We start from the raw sequence: 6,839 nt of genomic DNA, 5'->3' as shown, positions 1-6,839 counted from the left end.
GGGTCTTATTCGCGATGGACAGTGTCCTGGAGAAACACGAAGAAAAAAGGATCTTATTCGCGATGGACAGTGTCCTGGAGAAACACGAAGAAAAAAGGATCTTATTTGCGGTGGACAGTGTCCTGGAGAAACACGAAGAAAAAAGGGTCTTATTTGTGATGAACAATGTGCTGGAGAAAAACGGGTCTTATTCGCGATGGACAGTGTCCTGGAGAAAAGCGAAGAAAAAAGGATCTTATTCGCGATGGACAGTGCCCTGGAGAAAAACGAAGAAAAAAGGATCTTATTTGCGGTGGACAGTGTCCTGGAGAAACACGAAGAAAAAAGGGTCTTATTTGTGATGAACAATGTGCTGGAGAAAAACGGGTCTTATTCGCGATGGACAGTGTCCTGGAGAAACACGAAGAAAAAAGGATCTTATTCGCGATGGACAGTGTCCTGGAGAAAAACGAAGGAAAAAAGGTCTTATTCGCGATGGACAGTTTCTCGAAGGAACGAGAGGATAGTTTACGTATCTTAAAGTGAAGATCCTAGTGAGCCGAAGTGACGAAGTTGCATACAACAGTGTCGCAACGCGAACGTAAAAGCAGAACAATTTATAACGTCGTTTTTGATTGACGTGCATGTCAAAAGACACAAGCAGAACCAATTTTCTCGCTCTTCGAGTCCTTTGTCGTTTGTCGTTCTGATTAGCGATCCGAATCAAACATCGGTTCTAAATACGTACAGATTTTCGGGAAACACTATGGTGATACCAGGGCAAAGAGAATCGCAATTATTTTGAATATAGCTGCGAAAGTAATTTTCATTGCAACGTGCAATAACCGAGCCACATTTCCGCGTGCAATAATTAAATTCGAATCGCATACATTGGAAGAACAATTGTCACGTTAAATAACGCGTTGTGCAACCGGCATTATATATTATATCGGGGCTCAAGGGGCAAGGGCAGTGGTTATTAATAATTCAATAAACTGCTCGTTCGGGAAATTATTCGACGTTTAGCTATTTCGCATGAACGGGCCTGCCTGTTCTAATCGAATCCTTCGTCAATTACTTCAACGTCTATTTAAACGATGCAATTATCCTGTTAAATTAACCAGACGGTTTTCCTATATCTTTAAGTTTCTCTCGGATTTATTATCCCTTTAGAAATATATATATACACACTTACAGAAATAATTACATATAGACACTTAAAATGGACATACTGTATATACATATATCCGACTAGAAATTTCAGTTAGGCAGATATTAGGTCCGCATTAGGCTAGCCTAATTTGCCTGTTAGGCCCGCATGCGGTATGTAACGCGGAATATTTGCGACTACTACCTAATTAGGCTTTCCCAATGACTATCCAATGAAGCCCATATTAGAATAGCTTTATTAGGCTGTCATTGGGAGACATTAATGAAATCTCAAATCTTGTTGAAAGCTCTCACGCAAGCGTACGTCCGACACTAAGATGTCTGTAAATATTCCTAGATAGAAGTTTCAGAGCCACTCTCATTTGGGCCACGTATGGCAACTGCTAGGAATGCCTAACTTAGGCGTGCGCTCGGCCACCCCCATTTGGGCCACGTATGGCAACTGTTAGGAATGCTTAACTTAGGCGTGCGCTCCGCCACCCCATTTGGGCCACGTATGGCAACTGCTAGGAATGCCTAACTTAGGCGTGCGCTCGACCATCCCAATTTTAGCCACGTATGGCAACTGTTAAGAATGCCCAACCTAAGCGTGTGTTCTGCCACCCCCATTTGGGCCACGTATGGCAACTGCTAGGAATGCCTAACTTAGGCGTGCGCTCGGCCACCCCCATTTGGGCCACGTATGGCAACTGCTAGGAATGCCTAACTTAGGCGTGCGCTCCGCCACCCCATTTGGGCCACGTATGGCAACTGCTAGGAATGCCTAACTTAGGCGTGCGTTCTGCCAACCACATTTAGGTCACGTATGGCAACTGTTAGGAATACTCAACTTAGGCATGCATCATTCCTTCCGAATTAGGATCTAATGCGGTAACGATTAGGCTTGCAGCATTTATGTATGCCTAATCGTTTCCGCATTAGGCCCACATTCGTCTTTAGGCATGTCTAACTGAGGTTCTAGTCGGGTATATATACAGTAGTGCACACATAAGCGTCTGCATTTTTGCACACTTAAGCGCCTGTCGCTATCCCCAGCAATTCTTGAAAATGGGACATCGGAGTAGAGTTCGAGCGTGTCAAGTGAAACAAAGCATTCGATATCGACTCCTGAATGTGAACAACTGACACTTGATATATCGGTATCCTACTCAGACACATCTCCTCTCTTTTGTTTAGTTAAATTCGCAGAAGTCATCTCCTCACTTATGTGTGCACTACTGTATATATGTAATTATTTCCGTAAGTATCAGAAATACGAGAAAATGTTTCAGAAAAAAAAAATTGTATGGCATCGAGGGGGACGTGTAATGATAATAATTATTTGACCTTGAGATAACCTTGGAGAGTCCTGCCAAGGTCTCATTTCAATTTTTAAACGGAACCCTATATTTTTTATTGCATATTCTTGGAGCTAATACTGAGTCGTATTCGAACCACCACCTACACATGTATTTTTCGTGTGTATACATACACGATCTGTACAGGGTGCGAGCGAATAACATGTCAAGCGGATGAGAGGCGATTCCTTGTGAAAAAATAAGAAGAAAATACAGAATAAAATTGGTTCGTTCAAAGCTCAATTTTCAAGATAATCGAGTGGAATATCCACCTGTACACTTTTATCTCTGGTGTCATGTTAAACGTGAAACATACATTAAATAGTGGAGACATTCAAGATAGAGATCACCTGATATTAGGTTGGAACGAGAATTCGTAGTGTTCTTTAAGTGAAATTCAAAGACAATATTTGTTCAACCACTAATTCTTTTCTACTATCTTTCGTCAACTTTGAGGAAGCTTCCTGATTCCATCCTCCCAGAACTTGGCATTTTTCCGGGTAACGAACTAGTCCAGGTAGTTTCACAAACCCTACGAATTTTTCTTCCAATTCAATTACCCATTCGAGGACTTGAAAATCGAAAATACACTACCAAGAGTACAAATATCGACAATAAAATATTCGACAGCATTCTGCACAATGAAAGGAGGAATAACGAAGAGACACTTGAGTATGTCGTGGATAATGTGACTTCCGATCGTCTCAGATCCGTCGGAATATCTCGTATTGCCACTGGTAGGTACCTACCTGTGATAAAATCGAATCCCCGATCGTACAGAAATATCGATCCCTTAATCTTTCGACTTGGTCGAACACGTAATGGCTCTTTAGTTTCCGAACTAGTCCGCGGGATAGACAAATTATCCGCGTTCTTAACGACGACAGACAGAATGATGGATCGATGATCGGTGTCGCTTGACTACGTGTCGTAACGATATCAATTTGCCATCAATTTACATGCAATCGATGCAAAGGATATCGCTTAAGGCGCCATCGTGGCGAGCGCATCTCTTCGTACGGAATTTCAAGACTTCCGAGGAAGAGAACGAACGATACGAAGCGAAGGGAAGAGACAAATTTTACGACGATTTTTTCTTCTTCTAACGACATCCTACAATGTATCAAGTCGTCCCGTGAATTCGCGTAGAAACTTTGTAATTTCGATCGATATTTTCAACGAATTCTTCAACCCTTTCACTGCTGTGTACAAGTGAGTTAGGGCATTAATAGTCATTGTCCCGCATCCTACGAAACGTCTTGTCAACTGTCTCGTTCTGAAACAGAGAGAGAGATGCGAAAACTGCACGGCGGATAAAATACGGATCACGGTCCCCGCGGTTGGATTTAATTCTCCTTGCCTCGTGATTCAGTTAGACGACTAGCTAACAGGTGAAGAAGTGGTTTCTTGCCACGGTTTTTCTCTCTGTATAGGGATTTGCAGCGTTGGTATCTTGTTTCCAATGTCGGGAAATATAACGGAGCTGGGAAACGTGTATACAGTGCTCTCTTGCTGGCTTGTATTCCAATTATCGTGGAATTGTGATACGATTGAAAACGATGTGTTTTAGGATAATTCTGTAGGGGATTTATGTGTGGAGGGATAGTAAACTCGAACGGACTTTTGACTATGCTATATTTATTAATACTTTATACTGCTAGGTGCTACGCTAAGGATGTCGCTCAATCAATCGCTGGATTCATACTGCCTTTCGCTCCCTCGCATTCGCCCTAATGTCATCTTGCATACATGCACACTTTTCGTTGGAAGAAAACACACACGCACTCACGCACTCCTCGCCTGATTACTAAAACTAAACATTCGTTCAATATCTTTCGCGCTATCCCAAACACTCGACCTGGCACGCCGGTCCTTATCGCTCCGGCCATAGACCCTCACGCATTCACACAGACAACGCATTCATACAAACAACGCACTCACGCTCGGTCATCCCTACATATGTTTGAAAAATAAGTAATATGTAAATATGAAAAATAGAATATGAATAGGAAGGGCGGTGATAATATCCAGAGTTCGATTATCACTGAGCGTTTATAGGCGCCGATAGCAGTCAAAGGGTTAAATTTGATAGAAAAGACGTAAAAGTGCTTTATCATATCAAAACTTTTTCCTATTTTTTCTGTTTCTTTTTGGTAAGATGATTACATATGTCGTCGCTGTAGAATTTACTTGGATTCTTTTTTCAAATATTTCTCGCTTTCGGCACGATTTTATGGGATGACCCAATGAAATTTTACCATTGTTATGGTTTTTTTTTGTTTCAATCAAAGAAAAAGTTTCAAGGGTTAAATTTGATAAAAAAACGTAAGTGCTTTTTCATACCACAACTTTTTCCTACTTTCTTTTTTTTTTTTTTTGTAAGACCATCATGTCGTCGTTATAGAATTTCCTTTGTTTCTTTTTTCAAATATTTCTCGCCCTCGGCGCGAACTTATGGGATGATCTAACGTATTTTCAACTCGAATCGAAAGAAAAAGTACTTTTATCGTTATTACGGTATTTTTTTGTTTCATTGAGAGAAAACGTTTCAGCGGAAGCACTGAAAGTTGTGTGCGTCGATTCCGTGAAACTGGCACGAACGATTCTAAGCTAGTCGAGGCAATAGGCGCGGAATTATTCCGAGCGTTTTACTGCCGCGGTGGAAACTGCCGTGAATACAGGTAACCGAGCGAATCGGCAAACCGGCTACGTATACCGCCGCAGCTTTGGTTAAACTTGGGAACAACTGCTGTCATTCGCAGATGCGCGCACCGACGTTGCGACGTTCACGGAATATTCACGTCCTTACTTTCCAGGATACAAGAAACGGGCTCTTAGTGGCCTCAGCATGGCCTCTCGCTGCCTACTCCAATTGTGTAACAATTTTCAGAAATAGTATCCTTGAATCGAACAGTCCTTCTTTCACGTTCAAATGAGTATAATTTCAACACTGATTCAGAGACTCCGTTTGATCCATTTTCACGTCCTTAGTTTGGAGAACGCGAGAAATAGATTTCAAGTGGTCTCTTCACTGCCTATTGAAATTTTCAGAGCGATTGTGCAACAATTTACAGAAATAGTATCCTTGAATCGAACAGTCGTTCTTTCACTCTTAAATGAATATACCTTGAACACTGATTCACAGATCGATTTGGTCCATTTTCACGGAATATAGGTACATCTTTATTTTGGAGAACGCCTATTGAAATTTTCAAAGCAATTGTGCAACAATTTCCAAAAATAGTATCTTTGAATTGAACAGTCGCTCTTTCACGTTCAAGTGAAAATACTTTGAACAGGTCCCATTTGATTCATTTTCTTGGAATATACATCTTTACTTTGGAGAACGCAAGAATAGATTCTTAATGGCCTCTTATTGCTTACTGAAATCTTCAAAGAAATTGTGCAGCAATTTCCAAAAATAGTATCTTCGAATCGAACAGTCGTTCTTTCACTCTTAAATGAATATACCTTGAACACTGATTCACAGATCGATTTGGTCCATTTTCACGGAATATAGGTACATCTTTATTTTGGAGAACGCAGGAAATAGATTTGCAGTAGCCTCTCACTGCCTATTGAAATTTTCAAAGCAATTGTGCAACAATTTCCAAAAATAGTATCTTTGAATTGAACAGTCGCTCTTTCACGTTCAAGTGAAAATACTTTGAACAGGTCCCATTTGATTCATTTTCTTCGAATATACATCTTTACTTTGGAGAACGCAAGAAATAGATTCTTAATGGCCTCTCACGGTTATTGAAATTTTTGGAGCAATTGTGCAACAATTTCCAGAAATAGTATCCTTCAATTGAACAGTCCCTTTTCACGTTCAAATGAAAATACTTCGAACATTGATTCACGGATCTATTCGATCCGCTTTCTCGAAATACACATATTCACTTTGGAGAACGCAAGAAATAGGCTCTCAGTGGTTTCTCACTGTTATTGAAATTTTCAGAGGAAATAGTATCCTTCAATTGAACAGTCTTTCTTTTACATTCAAATGAAAATACTTTGGACACTGATTCACAGATCCATTTGATCCATTTTCTCCAAATACACATTTTCATTTTGGAGATGTTGGATTATTAAGAGAAATGAGCGTGTGCCTGTGTAATAGTAACAGCAAAAATGATCAACATACCGAGACAGATTAATATAAGCATATATATAAAAATAACATAGTAACCATCTGTTTAGTATGGGTGACGCTGATATATTTCTTTTTCTCAGCGTCTTGTCGATGTTTGTTTTATTAATTGCGTAGCGACGTGCCTTCCTCGCGTATCAAAATAAAGGGGATTTATAATTCAAACAATATCTTTTAATTTATTACCATAAATTCTACTT

This window comes from Habropoda laboriosa, unplaced genomic scaffold, assembly GCF_001263275.1.
Source record: "Habropoda laboriosa isolate 0110345459 unplaced genomic scaffold, ASM126327v1 scaffold113, whole genome shotgun sequence".
Classification (NCBI taxonomy): domain Eukaryota; kingdom Metazoa; phylum Arthropoda; class Insecta; order Hymenoptera; family Apidae; genus Habropoda; species Habropoda laboriosa.
This window is presented reverse-complemented; position numbering follows the sequence as displayed.